This window comes from Neltuma alba, unplaced genomic scaffold, assembly GCF_004799145.2.
Source record: "Neltuma alba isolate B1F8T4 unplaced genomic scaffold, ASM479914v2 tig00011320_pilon, whole genome shotgun sequence".
Classification (NCBI taxonomy): domain Eukaryota; kingdom Viridiplantae; phylum Streptophyta; class Magnoliopsida; order Fabales; family Fabaceae; genus Neltuma; species Neltuma alba.
Window position 1 is genome coordinate 86593 of NW_021636027.1, and position 25399 is coordinate 111991.

A 25399-nucleotide genomic window follows, 5' to 3' on the forward strand; every position below is an offset into this window, starting at 1 on the left:
TTCTACTTACAAGCCTACTCGTCCTTTTTCTATTATTCATAGCGACGTCTGGGGTCCCTCACGTATTCAAAATCGCACTCAGTCTAAATTTTTTGTAACATTTATTGATGATCATACACGCATTTGTTGGGTCTATTTGCTAAAAGCAAAATCTGATGTCTCCTCGATTTTCATTGAGTTTTTTAATTACATTAAAAATCAGTTCAACACCACCGTGCAAATTCTATATACTGACAATGGGACAGAATATTTTAACCAATCCCTAAGTACCTTCCTTAGAGCCAATGGAGTTGTACACAAAAGTAGCTGTCCCCACAGTCCCCAACAAAATGGGATCGCTGAACGTAAAAATAAACATCTCCTTGAGGTGGCCCGTGGCCTTCTATTCACTTGCAATGTTCCTAAGTTTTTCTGGGGGGACGCGATTCTCACTGCTACCCATTTAATAAATCGCCTTCCTAGTCGTATCCTTTCCTATGTCACTCCTCTTGCTAAACTTAGTGAAACTCATTCTATCACTCATCTTGATTATACCCTACCCCTTCGAGTCTTCGGTTGTTCCGTCTTTGTACATCAACACCATCCTCCTTCCAAATTCGACCCTAGGTCTGTCAAGTGTGTGTTTCTAGGATACTCCAATTCTCAAAAGGGTTACAAGTGCTATGATCCTACCACCAAACACCTCTTTGTTAGCCGAGATGTTTCCTTTGTGGAACAGGAATCCTATTTCCCTAAATCTTCAATTCAGGGGGAGAGTTGGAATGAATTTCAGCTTGAATGTATTCCTGAACCTGTTCCTCCCTCTGCTCCTATTCAGCCTCTCAATGATCCTTCCGTAGTTATGCCAAGTGCTGAAGTTGAACCACAACTAAAACCGTTTGATAAGACTTACACTCGTAGAAACAAACAGGTAGCTGGGTCCAGTATGCCTGAGGCAGTGCCGCCCTCAAATCCGGTGTTGGATCCTGATTTAGTAAACAATGACGTGGAGCAGAATCGGTCAGTGGAGATAAATGAGTTAGAACTTCCTATTGCTTTGAGGAAGCAACCTCGGTTATGCACCAAGCATCCTATTCAAAAGTATGTATCCTATGCCTCTCTCTCACAGAATCATTTTAGCCTTGTTACTAATCTTGATCAGATTAAAGTCCCTAACAATATATATGAAGCTCTGGAAAATCCTGATTGGAAAAATGCTGTGATGGAAGAACTAAAAGCACTAGAGAAGAATAATACTTGGGAGATCACTGCACTACCAAAGGGGATATCACCCGTGGGTTGCAAATGGGTGTTCACACCAAAATTTAATGCTGATGGTTCTCTCAACAAGTATAAAGCAAGACTGGTTGCGAAGGGGTTTACTCAAACATATGGAATAGACTACAATGAGACTTTTGCTCCCGTTGCCAAGTTAAATGCCATCAGGGTTCTTCTATCTATTGCTGTGAATCTTGACTGGCCCCTTCAACAACTCGATATTAAAAATGCATTCTTAAATGGTGAATTGAAAGAGGAAGTGTACATGAGGCTTCCACCCGGTTTTGATAAAGGAAGAGATGGTCAGGTCTGTAAACTAAAAAGGTCTATATATGGTTTAAAGCAATCACCTCGAGCTTGGTTTGACCGGTTTTCTACAGTTCTCAAGACTGAAGGGTACAAACAAAGTTTATCAGATCACACCATGTTTGTTTCAAGAAATGGAGACTTAATAACCATCCTCATTGTGTATGTGGATGACATCATCCTTACCGGCAATGATGTCAAGGAAATAAACAGAATTAAAACTGCCCTCAACAAGCATTTTGAAGTAAAAGACCTTGGGAACCTTAAATATTTCTTGGGTATGGAAGTAGCCAGATCCAAAAAGGGAATCTATGTTTCTCAACGAAAGTATATTCTGGACTTACTCAAGGAAACTGGGATGCTTGGGTGTAAGCCTAGCAAGGTTCCTATCAGCACCAAGAAGAAAAAGGCTAGAAAAGACAAGAATCCAGCAAAAACAGAAAAAGAAGCAGCACAAAGAAAGAAATAAGAGAAAGATGAGGCAGCCACGAATAAAGAACAATATCAGAGACTGGTTGGTAAACTTATTTATCTCTCCCATACTAGACCAGATATTGCCTTTGCAGTGAGTGTAGCCAGCCAGCAAATGCACTCTCCTAGAAAAAAACATATGGATGCAGCATATAAGATTTTAAGGTACCTTAAAGGTACACCTGGCCGGGGACTTCTCTTCAAAAAGAATGATGATAGAAGTGTTGAAATTTATACGGATGCTGATTGGGCAGGGGCACAGGAAGATAGCAGGTCAACTTCAGGTTACTGTACCTTTGTGTGGGGAAATTTGGTGACATGGCAAAGTAAAAAACAGAGAGTTGTAGCCAAGAGCAGTGCAGAATCTGAGCTGAGAGCTCTAGCTCATGGTATTATGGAAGGGTTATGGCTGAAGAGAGTGGCAGAAGAAGCACAATTTCAAATTGAATCTCCCCTGAAGTTTTACTGTGACAACAAGGCAGCCCTGAGTATGGCTCTAAACCCTGTGCAACATAGCAGAACGAAACATGTTGAAGTTGATCGTCACTTCATCAGAGAAAAGGTTGAAGAGGGGATCATTTGTTTGTCCTATGTCCCCACAAGGTTACAACTGGCAGATGTTCTTACTAAAGGACTATCTGAGGAGGTGTTTGAAAAATTCATAGGCAAGTTGGACATGATTAATATATATGATCCAACTTGAGGGGGAGTGTGGTAATTATGTAAATATTATTACTGTAAATATCTTAGGCTGTTATTAGGGAATAGATTACGGGATAACAGAAAGAGGATATCATGGGGAATAAATTACAGATAATAGGAAGAGGATATCATGGGATTTTATCTTAGACGATCTCAACGAATGATGGTTGAAGATCCTCCCTGTACTCTATATATTTTCGCTGATTCAATACTGGAATATATCATCGGATTATTCAAACTGAAAAGCTTCCACAGGTTCTTTATTTCATAGATTCTAACCACTTATGACCTAGATCCTCTTCACCACCACCATCATCATCATCAAAAGAAGGCAATGAAGTTCCACCTACTGTATTTGTGGAGATAGTCCCTGCTTCAATAGAAGTCCGAGCAAAGTACTCATTAAACAACCAATACAAACAATTTTTGACCCCCTCCATCATAATTAAAGATACTTCAGGATCAACATAAAGACGATCAAACATATGATGCACATATGCTAGTTTATATCAGGGATCCAAAATGACAGCCACAAATAGCAATGAATTCATATTATCTGCTTGACCCCAATACTTGTCATACTTCACCTACATGCTAGTGCTCATTTCTCTCAAGAAGTTATTAGTATTATTCATGATATTCTTTTGCAGCATTTTCTGAACACAAGTAATCTGATGGAAGCATTCATTTGATGATACAGAAAGGGAGCTTGAAAATTTTAATGTTATGTCATAAAAGACCTTTAAAAACTTGATGAAGATTCAAGCATTATTCCAATCATCAATCATAGGACCAGAAAAGTTATCATCATACTATCGTCTAGCAGAACTAGAAGCATCATGCCTAGAGCTTGAAGTGCTTGAGCTGAAGTATGAAATATAGTTATCATCTTCATCATGTATTCTCTCAAATACTTTTTGAAATTTTATTGCAGTTTCTAACATTAAGTATGTTTAATTCCGTCAAGTGGTTACATCAAGGCAAACAAGGCTCTTGGTGTCTATTTTTTCAGCTTCAGCCCAAGTTTTGAATCTTAAAAAGTGTGAAGGAGAAGAACAAACATATATAACAGCACTTCAAATGGCTTCAAAGCTGTCTTTCATTTGTTTAATACCTTCATTGACCACCAAATTTAGGACGTGTGCACAACACCTTAGTTGTAGATAATCACCTTAAAAAAGTAAGCCCTTCCAACTCCTCAAATGCCTTTTCAGATATCCCAAAGTTGAATTATTAGATGAGGCATTATCCACAGTTATAGTGAACACTTTCTCAATCTCTCAATCCAACAAGCACTGCTCAATGGTCTTTCCTATAATATCACCTATATAATTTTCAATCATGACAAAATTTAGAATCCTTTCGTGAAGCTTCCATTCATCATCAATAAAATGTGCCGTCAAACATAGGTAGTTAAAATTCTGATTTGATGTCCAGTAATCTATGGTGAGACAAACATGTTTTGCACTTTGCTTCATGAATTTCTTCAATATTTTAACTTCTCCAAGGTATAATTGCCACACATCTCTTTCAATTGTTGTTCTTGAAGGGATTGGAAAGCGAGGTTCAAACTCATTTAACAATTTCCAAAATACAGGCTTCTTCACAATTCTGAATGGTTGCTCATCACCGATAATAAATTCAACCAAAGCTCTTCTACATTGCTTCTCATCATATACATGTGAAACTAAAGATTTTCCTTGCCCAGTTGTCCTACCCGACAAAAGAGTTAACATAGATTGTTTTTTATCTGTAGTGGCCTTAATTGGATTATTTGAACACTTTGGAATATGTCTTAGCATAGAATTTGTCCCATGGCGCGGCTTGGATCAACTTTATAAGTAGTATGACAATACTTGCAAGCTGCTAAGTGCACTCCATTAGTTTCTTCTATTGACAATCTCATGAAGTATTCCCACACCTCTGATGTGTGCTTAGGTTCTCTTTTCTTTCTCTTTGCACCCCTTCCTTCAACATTTGTTTCTTGTCTCATAGAATCTGTTTGTGTGGGAGTGGAAGTAGAAGAAGGAAGCACAAGATTAGATGATTAAACAGGAAGAGTTCGGTTAGGGGTAGGAGCTTAATTGAGTTTATATTAGGATTTGGTGTTTCATTAGGTCTTGGAAGGGTTGGTGCTTGAAAAGAGGTTTGAAGCACTTTGAGACATTCCACCAACTGGCTGAGATGGTTGGGATGATGATGTAATAGAAGCTTCTTCATCTATTAAAGCTGCAAAATTATATAATACACAATTACTTGCACAATTGAATCAGTATGTAATACAATAACATTGATACAAAATATAATTCATAATAGACCATTCAATTCCATGTGCCAATGTTGAACAAAGAAGCTATATATTACAATTCAAGAACACCGATAAAAATAAAGTTGTTTGATAAATTTGGAAGGCGAGCAATAATTGTGTTTGCTTCTATATTTTCCAAGTGGTCCTCAAGTTCCTAATGTTCTATGCTATTTCTGTGTGTCTTTCCTTTTTTCTGGTTTTACTTATGTCTATGCTGTATATAGAATTGTGGGATTGAAGCTTTTTAATCTTATTTAGATTGGTTCAGTAATTATCAATGAAACAGAAATGCATTGCTTCAATTTGGTAAGATGATCATTGCATACCATAACTAGGTCACATGTCTCTACTGTAAAAACTTGGATGCCTTTTACAACTTACGTGGAGGAGGAAAATTAAGAAGATAGTAGATCTCTTAGAGTAGTTCTCACAGAGCCAATTGCTTTTTCCTGCACAAAACAACCACAAAATTAGAAATAGATAAACCATGCTTTAACTGCATTTTGCATGTCTTGTATTTCCACTTCACATCATGCTTTAACTGAAATTATATATATATATATATATATATATATAGATAAACCATATGGCAGTCCCCAGCTCATTGCAAAGACATGATATCAATCAAATATGATGGGTGAAGCTGTGAACAGTGCGTTAGTTTAACAAACTTGTAGCACTTAATCATATAATAAATAGATAACAACCTTAAACTGTGAGTCACATAAAACATTGTTTTATAACCAAAAATTAAGCAAAAAATATAGTAAAACAATTGATTGATATCACTCTACACTTAGACATTGGGTTTTTTTAACTAGTTCTATTGTAACAGCTTAGGCTCCAAAATAATAAACATGAAGGGAAATAGAGCAAAAATAACAAAAATTGATCAATGGGTCACACCACATGATGTTCATCCTCTATATATTCTGCACCTCTACAAAATGAAAATAAATACTATAATATTGCATGTCTACTGCAGCATCTTAGAAAATTAATCTATTATGCATAGAAAACCATTCCTAGATTGCTCATCGCACACCACTGATTCTCTGTATGCTACCGTGATCATGCACAGCATATTTAGAGAGAAAAATAGCCCAAGGGCATTTGGGCAATAAGTAAAAGCACTTGATATGCAAAATTGCAAATCGGGAAACTCAAAATTATAAATAGACAAAATGAAGACTGACATGAGATGGATGGGAGAGACTGACTAACAGAGTTGGAGGCTACCTTGATGTGAGCAACCGAACTAGTCGATGGCTTGCTGCTTCGCTGGTCGCTGGTCGCTACTTTGCTGTCAATGGCGGAAGATGAAGTGGAGCTAGTAGGCGGTCGTTGCTTCTGGTAAGGCGTGACCGCACTGACTGAGAGGGAGATCGAGACTGAGAGATTGAGAGGGAAAGGGAAAGGGAGACTAAGAGGGAAGAGCTAAAGAGGGAGATGGACCGAGAGGGAGATTGGGAGAGGGAGACCGAGACTAAGAGACTGAGAGGGAAGATCCGAAGAGGGAGACCAGACCGAGAGGGAGATTGGGAGAGGGAGACCGAGACAGGCGAGACCGAGAGGAAGACTGAGAAAAGGAGACTGAGACTGAGATTGAGAGAGTGAGAGGGAGACCGAGAGGGGGGCTCGTAAGGGGGCAGCTGCTGCTAGGGCTGGAATGCTGGATTTGGAAAACCAAAATTAATATAAAAGAATTAAAAAAAATAAAAACTAATATATCTTGGGCAGGGCAGGGCACCTTGCCCATGGCCTGGCCCTGCCCTGCCCATGATCTGCCCTGCCCAAAAGTGTTTTTTTTCTTGGGCTTCAATTTTTCAAGCCAGCTGGGCTTTTTTTTTCCCAGGCTCGGGCAAGTGCACCGAGGGGACGGGTATTGTGAACACCCTTACTTATAAGAGTTAATGTCTCAAATACTCTATGACTGCGGTGATATCATCATTTATTTAGACTTGTTCACAAAAAACAGAGAGAAGACCACAAGATGTGACCCTAGGACGGGGACATCGCCTCCCAATATGTTGGTACATAGGAAAATTCTGTGTAAAGGAATGGAAGAATAATTTTTGAGATCATTAACCTAAAAACAATGATCCAATTGTTCTCAAGGGATAAACCATAGTAGCTAGTTATATATTTGGCCAAAAAAACAGCTAGTTATATATAAGAAAATGCGAACTGATTTTCTTAAGATACCTTATTTAATTATTTGTATTAGAAACTATTCTTTTGATCCTATTCATATAACTTACAACATGCTTTTCTAAAATTAAGAAAAATCTTGAACTTTGTTAATAGTTTCAAAATTTAATAATTTTCCAATCTCACCCTCATTTAATGCATATTCTTTTTTAAAAAAATAACAGCTACGGTACATAATAATAAATGAAAGAAAATATTACAGGAATAGTCTATTATTGATGAAGATATTGATTTGATATACATAATTAATAGAGATAACTTGGGAGAAAATTATAAATTTGGAATATAAATATTATTAAGATTTCACGTTTAACACTAAAGCAAATTTTTTAACTATCTCTCACTCTTATTAACAAGGTACTAAAAATCGGACCGATCAATGAACCGATCGAGATACTGGTTTAAGGATTAGTGGGTTAGACTAGAGTCAACTCGGAATTAGACCGGTAATAATTAGAATAATATAATTTAATTAATATATATAAAAATATTTATATTTTTAATTATAAAAATATAATATCGCCAAATTACAAAATATTCGTATGTTTATGAATTTTTCTCTGTTATATTTTTCTTTGTTTTCTTTCCTGTGAACCAATCTTTCCTCCTCTTTTCTTAATTATTTAGCTCTTTATTCTTTCTCTCTCACACACGTGTTCACTTACTTCCCTCGTCTCCTCACACATCACGTGCTCAAGTCAGTGTTGTCCTTTCATTTGCGTTTCCTTCGCACGCATCATGGCAGGTTTGGAGGTAGATTTCTTTCACACTTCCTTCTTCTCTGTTTTTTGAGAGCGTCCATGGCTTCTCCACGCCTATCTGGTAAGTTCGTAGTGAAAAGTGGCAGGAAGATCTTGCCATCACGGACTAAAAAGAATGATGGCGAGAAGACAGCCACAGCAACACAGTTCAGATTTAAGAGCGAAAGAATCCGGCAATGATCTCTGTCTTTCATTTTTTTTTTTTTGAAGTTTTTGAAACCAAGAGACTAGGGAGCTTTAAAACAACTCAATAACCCGCTTAGACTGATGGTTGAACAAGTTAATCCCAATTTATTCTAAGTTTATCCGAGACATGCCGGTTCATTTTGTCACCAGTTTTGTCAATTATCAGGACCAAACAGGTGACTGGTTCGCCGGTTTTCGGCCTGAACCGGCAGTCCTACCCGGGATTTTATTTCTTGATAAAACTCACAAATCCACCAACTCGCCACGTTGCCATGCATGGGCTCATTTAAAAAATTAACAGTGAGAAAATTATTTTTTATTTAAAATTTTATACCAATTGACAAATCTATGTTTTACATGCATTTTCATATATTTTTGGTGGGTTTTTGTCATTATTATTGACCTTTAATTGCATTATTTGAATATAATTCATATTAGAATGCTTTAATTTGAATTAGTGCATGATAGGGGCAACTTGATCATAATTATGATTTATTGATCTTTAAGGACAATTAACACTACCTACTTTCAATTTTAATTGCAGGATTCTTTTTGAAGGATTAAAAAGAAAAAAAAGAATAAAAAAAAAAAAAAAATAGTAAAAGAGGGCCAGGCAGTAAGACGCACCGTTTTACTTCCTGCCCTGAAACATGCATCATCATCTTCGTGGGAGGGCAGAGTGGAGCGGGGGTCAACGGCGAGAGGAAAGGAAAGAGCGAACCAGAGTGGAGGAGAGATGAACTCGACGTCGTGCAAGACAAAACGAAGGATTAGAGGAGCTCGATCTGTTCTCCATTAATCTTCTTCTCTGTTGAACCTTCCTGGTGGCAGGGAGCTCACAGCGAGCAGAGGCAGACACGAGAGGGGGGTGAGAACCAGAGGAGTCGATGGCGAGGGCAGAATCACCGTCATCACCATTCCCGGCCGGATTCCACTACTTCCACCGATCATCGCCCTCATTCCTCCCAGTCCGACGCATTCCCCATCACAGGTCGCGACTTGATGGCTGATAGAAGGCATGGAGCTCGGTGCAGCTACCTTCCGGTCATGAGCTCGTGATTTCGCCCCTCCTTGGTGTCCGATGAAGCCACTCTGAGTTCCTGAGCTGATAGGGAAGTTCATTTGTATCTATTTTCGGTTTCCACTCTCTTGTATATGCCTCTATGGTATTAGGATTTAGATTGATGTATTAGGGGAGGATTATTCCTGGTATGTACGATCAGGAGATTGATACTTGCCTTGGATTCGTGTTTCTTGAATTATGACATGTTATGTGATTGTGATTCATTTGACTCATGGTTATTGAATGTGGTAATTGACGTCGCGCCTACACTAGTTGAGATAGAAACTGATGTAAAAAACTCATTTTAAATGGAACACAAGATAACCGGTGTTAATTTTAAATGTTACGTCAAATTTGATAACACCTAGTGTAAAGATTCCCAGAAAATAATCAATTACCAGTTCTTCTCTTTATTTAAACCAGGAATATTTTTTACCCCAATTTTAGGGTTCATTGTTATTAATCAAGAAGAGAAAAATGCATTAAAAAAAAAACAAAGACAAGAATAGATCATCACAAAATAGATCATATATTATATATTTTTGGTGGGGGCGCAAAGGCAGTCTTTACAAAATAAGTTTTTTTTAAAAAAAAGATTACACTTTTACCATTATTTTCTACCATTTCACCATTGTGGGGCTACTAGCAGTAGTGAACAATAAAGATGGCGAAGAAGAAAAGTTGGCTTCTGACCTTAAATAAACAGTGACAAGACATGGTGACCGTTCGAGTTTAGACTATTTCAGGAGAACGAAAAGGCAAGGGATATGCCAACATAAAAATTAGTAGCACCAGTTGTTTCCAATAACTAATGTCATTTCAGTATATTTACATCGGTTGGGTTAACGTTTGATATAAAAAATAATAATGACGCCAGGCGTAATAATAATCGATGTGAAGATTGTATCATTATTTACAAATATACCATTGCCTCATTTATTATATCATTAGCGCAATAAGCGGGGTAGATAAGGCAACGTAAAAAAAATTTTTCTAGTAGTGGATATTTGATTACAAATGATTGTGCTAAGTTGTTAGTTCAAGTATTGAACTTGATTTTTTAAAAGATAATTCGATGATTCATGATTAAGTCAATCATTTCATTTGAGAATCATGCTTAAGTTAAATGTTTTATGCTTGTAATAACTTGGAAAATTTAAATATTTGATATTTGTGATTGTTAATAATGCATTTAAGTGATTTAAATTTGTGAAGAAAAAAGTTTCATTATATTTTCATATATAATATATGGGGAAATGACAAAAAGAGGACTGTTGAAATTTGAAATGACAAAATGAGCATGCAAATAATTGAAATGACCAAATGGGCTTGAGGTATCAATATGGAATTTTGTCAATTTGGTTGTAACATGCAAAAAAATAAAATAAAAAATATATTTATTAAATTAAATTAAATAATATTTTATTATTATTAAATTAAAAAAAACAGCTTTCGGTGGAAAGCTGGAAGCATTTGACAAAAGGAAGAAATTGGGGGAGTAGCATTTAATGAAAGATGGAAAAAATAGAATAAGGTAGTTGGATGGTGGAGGGAAAAAAGAATAAAAGGGAGTGGGGAGACCGAAGAGAGTGAGAGAACGGAATAGAAAGAGTGGGAGAACAGAAGGAAAGAGTGGGAAGAGCTGCTGAAGGTCAGGACAAGTTTTGAAGATCATTTAAGTACACAAAACTATTTCTTGTTGTCAAATTTTCTTTATGAATATTTCCTATATATTTAGAACTTTATATTATTAGTATCATTATAATGTTTAGAGAAAATTTTACTGTTTGGGTATAGAGTAAATATGGAGTTTTGACAATATATGACCCTAGAAATTTAAAGATCCACTATTAAGGAATTTTAACCAGTTTATTTTTGTTGAATGATTATTTTGAGAATTTTAAACTAAGATTTTAGTTGAAAAATTTGTTATTTAGACTTGTAATATGTTTTCACCGATTAAATTTGAGTTAAATCATTTATTTGAGTTATTTAATATATTATTGAGGTTTTAATCAGTTTAAATATTGAATAAGTTAAAGATATATTTTTGAAATAATTTGTGAAGGCTTGAAAAATTATAAATTGAGAATTTTGTGAAATTAGATAAAGTTACAGTTTGTTTATAATTTAAAAAGAAATTGTTTGGTTTGAGGAAAAATTTTAAATGAGATTATAATAAATAATTGAGAATTTTAATATAAAATATTGAGATTTTGGGTAATAAAAATATATATACACTTTTGTTAAATTTAAATAGCCTTGTATGTAAACTATATTTCAAAATAATATCTATTATAAATGCCTAGATTTGGGAGAGTTAATATATTTATGTAATTTTGGTTTAGAGGGTAGTCTTAGAATTTTAGAGTAGCTTTGGAGTAGTTCTGAGTTTATATTAATAAATATTTATGTGCAATTTTGTAGACTTGAGAATTTTGGAGTAATCTTTGTGTGAATATTTGTAAGCTAAAGAGTACCAGGTAACTTTAAAAATTCTTTCTTGTACATGTGAATTGTGTATGATTATATTGTGGATTTACTAATTATTATATTCCTGAAATATAATATTATGATTTTTGTAAAATAAATGTTTTGGTATGTTACATGATTTTATTAAGATTTGTTGCTAGTAATTATGATTAATATTTAAATATATTAATATCTATGAAATTATCATGAATTGCTATTAAATGGTATATAAGTTTTATTGCTATCTTATTTTTAATATATTTGAGAAAGCATTTATGATGTAACATTGTTGGCATCTAACATGCATTGTTGGGCTAAGGATAGAAGGAGATTGTATAGATATATAAAATTACCACGTGGTATGTCATCACTCAGTGCACAGTGGATGGCACTTGTCAGGGCCCCTTCTTCCATGTTTTCCTTTGACCGGGAATTCATTGGAGCTGTGGGACATGTGACACCTCCCTATTCACAAAGGAGAGGAGCCATAGTCCGAGCTTGAGCTCTATATCTTTGGCCGGATATATCTCTTGTATCGGTGAGCTTGGAATAATTTAGTAAAATGGATTAGTTCCTATCGGACTATGTGTTAGCCTATGGCTCCAGTCAGCGGTATAAGGGTGGACGGTGATATAAGGGAGGCAGCATATTGCATTATTTTTGGATATATTGAAAAATAAATTGAAATTGAATTGAATGTATCAAATCTGTGATTTTTAATATATACATATATACATACCTATAAATAGATTTTTGGTTTATCATATGTGATTTGCTTGTATAGGTTAGAATTTCAGTAGTTACTGAGACGTTTGATCTCACCCCCCTATATTAACAATATTTCAAGTAAAGGATCTAGTAGGAATCAAGGGAAGACACCAATGGAGTGAGCCGTGAAAGCTTTTGTGCTCCTCAAGCACATGTTATGTTATATTTTTATTTGCCATGACTATAAGACTTTAATAGTTTATGTTGTTAAATTATGTTAGAAATGTTTTGAAATTGACTTGTTGCAGTATTAGAAATATGTATGGACTTTTCAATTAAATATATTACGTATACTGATATAATTACGTGAGGTGTTACATCGGTAGAAGGACTAAAATGCCCTTGAACCTCTCTGAAGATATGAACTAGAAGAAAACAATAATATACCAGAAGAGAGAGAGAGCTGAGAAGACAAAGCGGGAGCAAGGGTCGAAATCTAGAAAGAGGGAAAATGTAAGCAATTTTTCCGTTAAAACGCTAGTATCACCCGATTTCTTGACTCGCTTTGTTGCTGCATGCTCGAATAGGGATGGGTTTGTGAGTGTAGAGGGTTTGGATGAAGAATTTGACTAGGATGAGAGAGTGACGCGTCGGAAATGAAAAAATGGTGACAAACAGTAAGCATGAGGTGGTTAGTGTTGTTAAATTCATTAGTGAAATTGTAAAATCCCATATTTAAGTTGTCAATAGAGTAAGTGGGTGCGTGTGTTTTTTGGGTGTTTTGAAAGATAAATGAAATTGATTATTGGGGAACTAAAATATTGATTTATGCTTCTTTGTTGCAGGTTAGCAAGCTTTGATGACATCTAACATTGGGTTTAACATTGAGGAGTAATTTTTTTGGTGTAAATAGAATAACTTTTGAACCCTTAATTTTTTTAGGAGAATAGTTGATAGAGAGGTTATCCTTTTTGTAAATGATATTAACTGGGTAGGATATGTTTGTAATCTGAATGACAAGGAAACATTAGGTGGTGGTTTAATATTAATGTTAACTTGTCATTTGAATACAAGTTATGTAACTTCTGTCATAGGCGTACTGGTTTTTGGTAAATATTATCACTTCAGTAGTCAATTCTATTATACATGTAGTAAAGTCTGAATGTTAATATAAACATATTATGATGTTTTTCGGGTGTACTTGTATGCTATTTTGTCAACACATTTTACCATTTGCTTAATTCCTCCAAGGGAGATGGTGGAAGTTGTCAATGGGCATGACCGGAGTGGTTAATTTGATTACAAATGCTGTTATTCACATTATAAATGTTGTTATTATCATTATCGGGGTAGTAAAATTGGCTGAAAATAGATGTTATTTGGGTTTGAAAGAAATGAGTTAACAAATGGCAATAGCGAGATAGTAACTCTTGTTACAAAAGTTGTAATTCACGTTACAAATATTGTCGTTATCATTATCAGGGTAGTAAAATTGGCTCCAAATAGATGTTAAGTTCATTTCACATTATCTAGTTGCAAATGGCAATAGCGATATTGTAACTCATTACGAAAGTTGTAATTCACATTACAAATGTTGTCATTATCATTATCGGGAGTGTGAAATTAGCTCAAAATATATATTACTTGGGTTTGAAATAAACTAGTTGCAAATAGTAATAGCGAGATGATAACTCTCATTACAAAAATTATAATTCATATTACAAATGTTGTCATTATCATTATCGGAGTAGTGAAATTGACTCCAAATACATGTTACTTTGGTTTAAAATAAACGAGTTGCAAATGGTAATACGGAAGTGGTCACTTTCATTACGAATGTTGTTAATCCCATTATGTGTGTAGTGAAATTTGGGTCCAAATAGATGTAATTTGGGGTACAAATAATTGAGTTGCAAATGCCATGACAGAAGTTATAACTTTCATTATGCATGCTGTAATTATCATTACTTGTTTAGTGAAATTATTCCAAAAAAGATTTAAATTAAGCCAACAAATATCATAACTTATAACCTACAACCATAAGTCAAGTATTTTGACAATATATGGACACTACTTTCACAAATACTATATGTTTAATTTACATAATCTTTATTACTATTACAGATGCTGTCTTTTGGTCAGTGTGGTGGCTTCATTTGATGAAAACAAGCTCAATGCTTTGTCATGTCTTGAATTAAGGTCATAATTCACTACCCACCACACGAATGCATAATTCAGTAACTTGAAACTGATTTTTCAGCTCCTACTTTGAGCTCACAGGCTGTAAAACAATCTGATTCAAACAGCACAATCATAATTCAGCACTTAGAGACATAAATCATTATGTCTAAATCAGTTTTTAATCTCTAGCTCTTCAATCCTCAAACCAACAGTTTTTTTAATAAAAAAAAGGAAAGGAAAATTAGTTTTATGCCTCGATACTTTAATTTCACGAGTATCAATTCACAAGCAATAACCCACATACTCATATATATACAAATATTTTACAGGTATTGAATCAGCTTTTAACCTTCAAAACATTTCAACTAGCAGTAATATATAATCTGTAAATTATTTTCACTTTCAGAACATGCTAATATATAATTTAGATTCATTAAACAGTCTCTGAACACCATTATATCAGCTTCTAAATTTCCAAAACTTGAATCCCGCAACCTCAAGCATTAATAGCCCCAGCAGCAATGAACACACACATGCTTGTAAGATGACATGCCATAGCCACTCACTACCCTAATAATGATAATAACAACATTTGTAATCAAATTAACCACTCCGGTCATGCCCATTGGCAACTTCCACCATCTCTCTTGGAGGAACTAAGCAAATGGTAAAATGTGTTAACAAAATAGCATACAAGTACACCTGAAGAACATCATAATATGTTTACATTAACATTCAGACTTTACTACATGTATAATAGAATCGACTACTGAAGTGATAATATTTACCAAAAACCAGTACGTCTATGACAGAAGTTACATAACTTGTATTCAAATGACAAGTTCACATTGAGATTAAACCACCACCTAATGTTTCCTTGTCATTCAGATTACAAACATATCTTACCCAGTTAACATTATTTACAAAAAGGATAACCTCTCTATCAACTATTCTCCCAAAAAAATTAAGGGTTCAAAAGTTATTCTATTTACACCAAAAAAATTACTCCTCAATGTTAGATCCAATGTTAGATGTCATCAAAGCCTGCTAACCTGCAACAAAGAAGCATAAATCGATATTTTAGTTCCCCAATAATCAATTTCATTTATCTTTCGAAGCACCCAAAAAACACAAGCACCCACTTACTCCATTGACAACTTAAATATAAGATTTTACAATTTCACTAATGAATTTAACAACACTGACCACCTTATGCTTACTGTTTGTCACCATTTTTCCATTTCCGACGCGTCACTCTCTCGTCCTGATCAAATTCTTCATCCAAACCCTCTACACTCACAAACCCATCCCCATTCGAGCATGCAGCAACAAAACCAGTCAAGAAATCAGGTGATACTAGCGTTTTAATGAAAAAAATTGCTTACCTTTTCCCTCTTTCCAGATTTCGACCCTTGCTCCCGCTTCGTCTTCTCAGCTCTCTCTCTTTCTTCTGGTATATTATTGTTTTCTTCCAGTTCATATCTTCAGAGAGGTTCAGGGGCATTTTAGTCCTTCTACCGAATTGACAAAATTCCAGATTGATACCTCATGTTCATTTGGTCATTTCAGTTATTTGTATGCCCATTTTGTCATTTCAAATTTCAACAATCCTTTTTTCGTCATTTTCCCAATATATATATTACAAGAAAAAGATATAAAAGATAGAACAATAATATGTACTATTAAAAAAAATAGCGTGTTAATATGCTTGGATTTTTTTTTTTTCAAATACCTTGATAACATGCTTGGATTGTCTAAATGCCAATTTGCATCGAGGCAGGCTTTTTCAGCGCCGCCACGCGAGGCCTGCAACGGGTGGCCAGGTGGCACACATTATTCGCTTTAGCCAAAATTAATCACGATACTTTATTTTCATAAATAGGCACTTACCTAGGCGCTTCTGGAAGCTAAATAACATTCATTTAGTTTGGATGATCTTGTTGGTAGCAAAGTTATTCTTTTGCCACGTTTGTGGAATATTTTTGATACTTTACTTTTATAAATGGGGGAATAATAATAATGTCTTAAAAAAATTACAAAATATATGTCAAAATTTATTATTTTTAATCTAAAATTATTATTACAGGCTGTTCAAATTGTTATTAAAATTTTTTAATAATTATTTTTTTGGGACTTGATTGTAATTTTTTTTAATAAATTCACATTATTGTGCTTTTGTCTGTAAAGAGACCCGCCAACTAATTATGGTAAAGAGATAAGGGAGGACAGCGACAAATTGAGACAACAACATAAGTGATGCTAAATTTTTCATTCTTACAAAAAGCAAATTCTCAGTGTTGGTACCCGTCTCACCTCATTATAGCTTCATCTTTATGGGGTTGAGCCGAAAGAAGTTCGAGTATGGCGAGCATGGCCCCGGCACTCTGCTTCATTTCTGGATTTTCCCCGTCTTTTTGGTTATTTAGCATATTCCCTTAATTGCCTCGCATCACATGCTTAGATTTATAATCATTTTTAACTCAACAGTAATATAACCAACTGTTATAAATATAATAATATCTTTGTGGATGTCCATATATCTCTCTTTATCTCCTATAATCTCTAATATATCACATTATCTCTATATCCCACAATTATCTCATATTATCACGTAATCTGTAGATTCGATCAAAGATGTAAAGCTGTGCCTATAAATAGAGGCCATGTATAATGTATTGAGTACTCTTGAATGGAATGAGAAAGACTCTCTCTTATCAATCTTCTCTTCCTTTGTATGATTCTTCTCTATTTCTTCTTTTATTCATAACACGTTATCAGCACGAAGTTCTAACTAAGGTGCGTATGATATACCTTTCTATCCCAGCATAATTTTAGAGCATCATCTATATTATTTTTCTAGAGTATCTCTTGCTTTGTTCAAATAAAAATATCTTGAGCATCACATATATGGTATTTCAGAGTATTCGTATTCCTATTCAATTTATCTAGGATAATCTAAGCCATTATATGGAATTAAAAAAAAAATTATCTACCGTTATTTTAAACATCGGGTTCTATGGCTATGATTGGAGATTTTTTCCCCTCTATTTCTTATTGACCTGATGTCACTATTTCGATAGAACCCGAAGTTCCAATAGATACTAGCAGTATCTTAAAAGAATTACTATCTAAAGTTAAATGGCCAAAAGCCATGTAGTTCTAAGTTCTCATCTCATTGAGATTAAATGGCTAGAAGCCATATAACTTTGATTTTACATTCTTTTCAAATTAAATGGCTAAAAGCCATATAATTTTGATTTTCTATATTATAGCCAGAAGCTATACAACTTTAAGTTTTTATCTTATGACTAGAAGCCATATATATATGGTTAATTCTCTATTTTTTTAAATGACTTGAAGTCATATATATTTGATATTTTATCTTATTAAATAACTAGAAGTATTTGGATATAAATTTTCTATCTTATGGCTAGAAGCCATATATATTTGATTGCTGTTATCTTATTAAACGGCTCGAAGCCACGTAATTTGAATTTTCTATTTTATGGCCAGAAGCCATATATATATTTAATTTTTCTATATCTTATTAAATGGTTCGCATTTATATAATTTTGATTTTCTATCTTATGACTAAAAGTCATAAATATTTAATTTTGTTATTTTATTAATTGGCTTGAAGCCATATAACATCAAAGTTTTATCTTATGGTCAAAAACCATATATCTTTAATTTTTTTGTTTTGAAATTAAATAGTTAGATACCATGTATCTTCATTTTCTTCATTAAATGGCCTGAAGCCATATAGTTTTGATTATGAGAAGGATAATTATATAGTTTTTTTATAAAAAAAAATTATGACAATTAGAATTATAAATAATATAGCCCAGAAAACTAATGACTATATAGTGAATGATGTATTGGTAAAAGAGTTTATCTTTTTTTTCTTTATTTTATGTTACATTTAATTAATTTGAAATTCAAGTTTTATTTTGATCTTATTCTCATATATTTTTGACATTTAATTTGATATTTATTAATATTATAATTTTCTTATTACTAAATGGCTAGCAGCCATTACACTCATGTTATTGAATGACATGAAAATAATAACTTATGATGTTTTTAAAGCCCTGAAGGCTTATGGTTTAAATATTAAGTGACACAAATGATTTTTAAAAATATATATAATTTTCAATATAGAGTCTTGAAGACTAATGACTTATAAATAGCCCTGAAGGTTTATGATTCAAATCTTCCTAACTATATAGTTTGATTTTAGTCCTTATAGATTTTTTTTTGTTGAATTTATAAATTTATGAATAAGTTTTGAAGCATTATATAATATATACAAAGAAATAAAGTTTTTGAATAATGAAATATTGAGAAAATATATATATTTTTTGTTCAAAAAAAATACTTCATATTTTGAAAAAACAAAAGTATAACAAAAAATGAAGTATATCATATAGTGAAATAATAACATATTTTAGTTCCTGAAGAACTATATATATCATTTTTTTTAAGAACTATATGTAATCAAAAAATTGATATAGTTCCAGAAAGACTAATAACAAAAAATTGATATAGTTCCAGGAGAATTAATAACAAAATGTTGATATAGTTCCTGAAGAACTAGTAACAAAATCGATTTAGTTCTTGAATAACTAATGTAGTTCCTCCCATTATTTTTGTGGGCAGAAAAGGAATTGATAATGAAAAATTATGACCCACAAATATTTATATTAGAATATTTGCTTATCAAAGGATCTTAAGGTGATAGCTCAATTGGATTGAAATCTATTATTATATATGAATCAGGAAACATTTGGATTTTCAAGTTAAAGATATGTTATTAGCTTACTATATATTATTCACTGTATTTGAAATACAGAAATAAGAAAAATATATTTATATGACTAACACTTGAGGGGGAGATTGTTGAAATACAAGTGTGAATCATGTAGGATGGAATTTGTTATTATTAATATTAATGTCATTTTTTATATCTCATATTCCTTTTGAAAAAAAAAAGCCCCAGAAGAGCCAGTAGCACTCAACCTTCTATAAGTGCACAAGTTTCTACCATTTGGATAAAAGATAAAAACTAACGCTCTAGAAGAGCTATATCATAATTTATTATCCTGAAGATAAAATCCATAATTGATAACATATTCCTTATGGAATATTAAGGAGAAAAATAAATAATACAACATGGTAACAAGAAGTTTACCAGTAATTGAGAATAATTTTACAATAAACCAGAAGTTTATACATTGATAGTTTGGCATGACCGGTCAGATCATCCCGGATCATAATGATGTAAAATATCATGAAAAATGTGCATTATCATTTGTTAAAGACCCAGAAGATTCTTTAAAAATGATATATGATTCAAGAATTTGTATGTGTTGTTTGTTCTCAAAGAGAGTATCACTAGCTATGCTCGAAATCAGATCCGTACAGATTTATAATGTATCAACTTTATATATGGGCCCATTTAGACACCATGTGGACCAAAGTAATACTCTATAAGTGAAAGATGCATCTATAAAATGGTCACAGGTGTTTATGATCAACTTGCAACCTGAAATTTGCAAATATGTTTAGATAATTACACGGAGTACATAAGTTCTTGATTATGAAATCAATATGATTCTCATTGAGATTGCTAGTGATTGTTCCTCACGTTGCTGATGATTATATGCTTAGTAAAAGCCTCCATAAGTAGCTAGATCAGAGTTTATGAGAAAAGAATTTCCATTTGAGTGTTGGGATGATTGATTTTATATATTATTGCACATAAATGCATCAAGCCAACAATGTATTGTGAATTCTCCCATTATAATTAGCTTTTGGTCAGGAGCTAGACATTTTTCATCTTAGAATGTGTAATATTTATTATTCTACCGTAATAATGTATATAGATGGATATTAAAAGTAAGTTGGGATCAATATTGGATAAGAACCTCCTTATTCTTGTTTGTCTCTAAATGAAACAAAATAATGTTTCTAAAGGAGATTTATGGATTTGGGAGACCTACATTGCATATTTCTAATATGAGGGGGAGAAAATGTATAGCTGGAAAAGAGAACACATAGAATGCACTTTCACTATCAAATGTAGATCCTCAAATATAGTAGTATGAACTAGAAGTTCATAAAGTATTGTATTTGTAAAACATTACTAATGTCTGCTAGATGCAATTACTGACCCAAATGAGAATTTTTAATTCTTATATTCCAGCTAAAAAATGCTTCTATTTTTGAAGACATGTTAAAAGCATGAGATGATGATCGGTTCCAAAAGAAAAGAAAAAAGAGCAAATGATCATAATGATCATACTAAGGAGGCATGAATTGCAAACGAGGTTAAGACATAACTCTTTGACCCCCTGAAGAGGTTTAAGTGTCTGAAAGCAATAAAGAGATCTCAATATATTATGTTATAAAAGAAAACGGGATTGACAAAGGAATAAAATTGTCGACAATAATTTCATTGATGATATCACATGATCAAGTGAGGATCTTATATATAAATCTGTTATGAGATACAGACAGAAAAATGGTTGGCCAACAAAAAAGAAAAGACATAACATTATAACAGGAGATTTGTTTATCTCTAACCCAAACACCTGAAGTGTAAGGGGTATTTGTACAAGAAAAGAGAAAGAGAATCTTGTGGTGAATTAAAATTTTTATGCATCTTATCAATCTGGCAATTTGATAAAATCTCATATGCGTCTAGAAAATACAGTGACCCACTATGTAGTGAAATTATATGTGAATCCCAGAAGGATTCAAATTCTTGTACAACTATAAACGATCCAATACATGAATAGATATGGATCATAATGTATGAAAATCCTTAAAAGATTTAAGTTTTTAGAAGTATACAATTATGTTCTCAAGAACATCATTGAAGTAAGTCTCTATATGAGACATATGTGGTTAATATCAACTGAAGGAATGTTGTAAACTTATTCCAACTTGTCTATTTCTGAAAAGATTCAAAATGAATCTATTATCAATACTATTTATAATGATAGTATCAGAACTCCTGATGAGTTTTCAAAAACGACAAATTACTTAAAGAAAAAGTTTGAAATAAAAGCTTTGGAAAGAATACATATGGATAAGTCACATCCATTATGTGGATAAGTACCATCCATTATGTGTTTCGGTAGTTGCAAGATCTTTAGATATGGATTAAAGATCGATTTAGACCTCTAGAAGGTAATGAACAAATACTTGGTCCAGAGATACCATACTTTAGTGTCACTAGAGCACATATGTATTTATCTAGCCACACATAACTCAATATATCATTTGCTAGTTAGTATGATATAGTTTGTCGCTAATATAAAGACATTGGAGCAAAATTAAGAATATTCTTCATTTTAAGGATACCGTAGATATCTGAAAGTACCCATAACTAATTTTACTGGCTATGTAGATAAAGTATTTCTGTTTGATTCTCATATTAAGAGATCACAGCATGATCCACATGTGAGTAAGTCATAAAAGGACTATTCGTCTCATAATTTTTAGAAGATTATGAAATTCATATTTGACGTTTTTATCTAATTACAATATTTGGAAGGGTTGTTCGTTATATTAGACTTTGTAGGCTCCAAGATGTCAACTGATGTTGCCAAGAGGGGGAGTTGATACATGTTGTACTCTTTTTTCCTTGTCTATGGTTTTGTCTCACTGGGTTTTTCTAGTAAGGTTTTTAATGAGGCAGCATTGTATAGTGTACCAATGAATGATGTGCTCTTTTTCTTTTGCTAGGTTTTTATTCCATAGGGCTTTTCCTAGTTGAAGTTTTTTAATGAGACACATTCATATATATTGGACATCCAAGGGGGAGTGTTATAAATATAATAATATCTTTGTGGATGTCCATATATCTCTCTTTATCTCCTATAATCTCTAATATATCACATTATCTCTATATCCCACAATTATCTCATATTATCACGTAATCTGTAGATTCTATCAAAGATGTAAAGCTGTGCCTATAAATAGAGGCCATGTATAATGTATTGAGTACTCTTGAATGGAATGAGAAAGACTCTCTCTTATCAATCTTCTCTTCCTTTGTATGATTCTTCTCTATTTCTTCTTTTATTCATAACACCAACGACTTTGTCACTTGCTGGCGCGGAAACTCGTCCATTAAAAAACAATTTAAAAAAATACTTCCATTTAAATTGAGATACCCTCACATACTTAAGGGGTAGGATAAATTCAAACCGTGATTTGAAAAATACCTGTTATTTGAGTAAAAAGTGATTTTAAGAATAAATTTTAAAAGAATAGATTTTATGAAAAAAAATAATTTTAATAAAGAGATAGTATTTGGATAATTATTATCAAAAACACTTTTTTTAGATATACATTACTAGAAAGTACATGAATTAATATGATAATTACATAAAAATATATTTTAATTTATATTTTTATTTTAAGTTCTTCTACAGTTCTTAACTAAGATCTAATTAATTAATTTGAGTAGATTAAGAATGTTACTTAAATTAGTTAATATGATTTTTTTCAAGACACCCTAAGCATATTTTTTAATTTTCTTTTTCCCTCTCCTAATTAATTATTGTTGAGGAAACAACAATATAGTTAATTTAAAAAAAATAGATAATCATATAAAATAGGTTTATATTTAAGACTAATATTAACTCCTAAATTAGATCCTACGAATAATGAACTTGTTAATAGTTTTTTTTTTTTGCCAACATAATAAATAATGTATTAAAAATATATGAATTAATTGTTAATATGTGTATATATATTTATAAAATACTCTTTCAGTCTTAAATATAAGATCCTTATCTACTAATGTGTATAAATTTTTTATATTTATAATCAGAGGAGTATAAGATTAAATATGTTTTTAGAAAAATAAAATTTTTTTAACAGAAAAATATTATTTTACCTCGATAGGGGAAGAGAACCGGTCAAAAGACAAAAAGAACGAGGGGGGAGAAAGAAGGAGAAATGTGAAGGCGTTTTGACCTGACACTGATGGGGTAAAAAATTTGTCCAGATTTGTTCAGAAAGCGAAAATATTTCGCTTGTGATAAAACCATGGTTCTGACAAGGTAAATCATGGTTTCATGACAAAATCATGGTATCAAAAAATTATGGGGTGTTTTGGATATTTTTAAGACCAAACCTTAGTTTGAATTTTAAAAGTGCTTTTTCCAAATTTGCCAAACACTCTCCTATTCTATATGCTGTAAAATTATTTTTAAAATTATAATTAAATTTTCATCCAAACATCTTCTATATAAAAAATTGTGCATTTGATTTATAATATTCAGTTGTTACGATGTATCTCTTTGATTAAAAAAAATTAACAATAATTTGAAGAGGGTCTCGTAGCGCATTGGAGGAAAAGCCAACCCAAACAAGCCTGACCATCAAACTGCTCTCTAACTACCGTTTCACATTGCCAAAGTCATGTTTGGTAGACGTCAGCATTAGTTGTTTCAGTACCAATGACGCACACTATATTTGAAGGTCTTAAATTTGAGCCCGAGGTTGATATATTTATATGGTGTATATTTAATTAAAAAAAAACTTGAAAGATGCTATGAACTTGCATTACACATTAGTTTATAACTTACAACAACCCTATTCCTTTTTTTTTTTTCCTTTTTTACCAGGACAACCATATTCCTTTCGCACAAGAAATGGGTTCCAGATCAAATACGAATTGTTCTGGGCGCATCATGGCATGAGGGCCAGTCTCAGCTTTCCACAAAGGAAGTCATGGTGGTGAGAGAAAAGAAGGGGGTGATATGATACGACAGCACCACCCTGACTTTATCCTTCCCTCTCCACATATCCGATGTGGCTCGAGCGTGCCCATGGAATATGTTAGGTACGCGGGAATATTCTTTATTGAAAAAAAAACAAGTGAAGCATTAATTAGAAGAAAAAATTGGTAAAAAATTCTCATTTAAAATAATAATAACCGGTGTAAAAATTACATCATTGTTTATAAATATGCCATTTGCCTCATTTATTACATCATTAGCGCGATAAGCAGGGTAAATAAGACAATGTAAAAAGATGTTTTTCTAGTAGTGGATATTTGATTACAAATGATTGTGCTAAGTTGTTAGTTCAAGTATTGAACTTGATTTTTTAAAAGATGATTCGATGATTCATGATTAAGTCAATCATTTCATTTGAAAATCATGCTTAAACTAAATGTTTTATGCTTGTAGTAATTTGGAAAATTTAAATATTTGATATTTGTGATTGTTAATAATGCATTTAAGTGATTTAGATTTGTGAAGAAAAAAGTTTCATTATATTTTCATGTATATATATATATTACCAGAAAAAGATATAAAAGATAGAACAATAATATGTACTATTAAAAAAATTTGGATTTTTTTTTTTTTTATACCTTGATAACATGCTTGGATTGTCTAAATGCCAATTTGCATCGAGGCAGGCTTTTTCAGCGCCGCCACGCGAGGCCTGCAACGGGTGGCCGGGTGGCACACATTATTGGCTTTAGCCAAAATTAATCACGATACTTTATTTTCATAAATAGGTACTTACCTAGGCCCTTCTGGAAGCTAAATAACATTCATTTAGTTTGGATGATCTTGTTGTTAGCAAAGTTATTCTTTTGCCACGTTTGTGGAATATTTTTGATACTTTACTTTTATAAATGGGGGAATTATAGTAATGTCTTAAAAACACGTCTCACCTCATTATAACTTCATCTTTATGGGGTTGAGCCGAAAGAAGTTCGAGTATGGCCCGAGCATGGCCCCG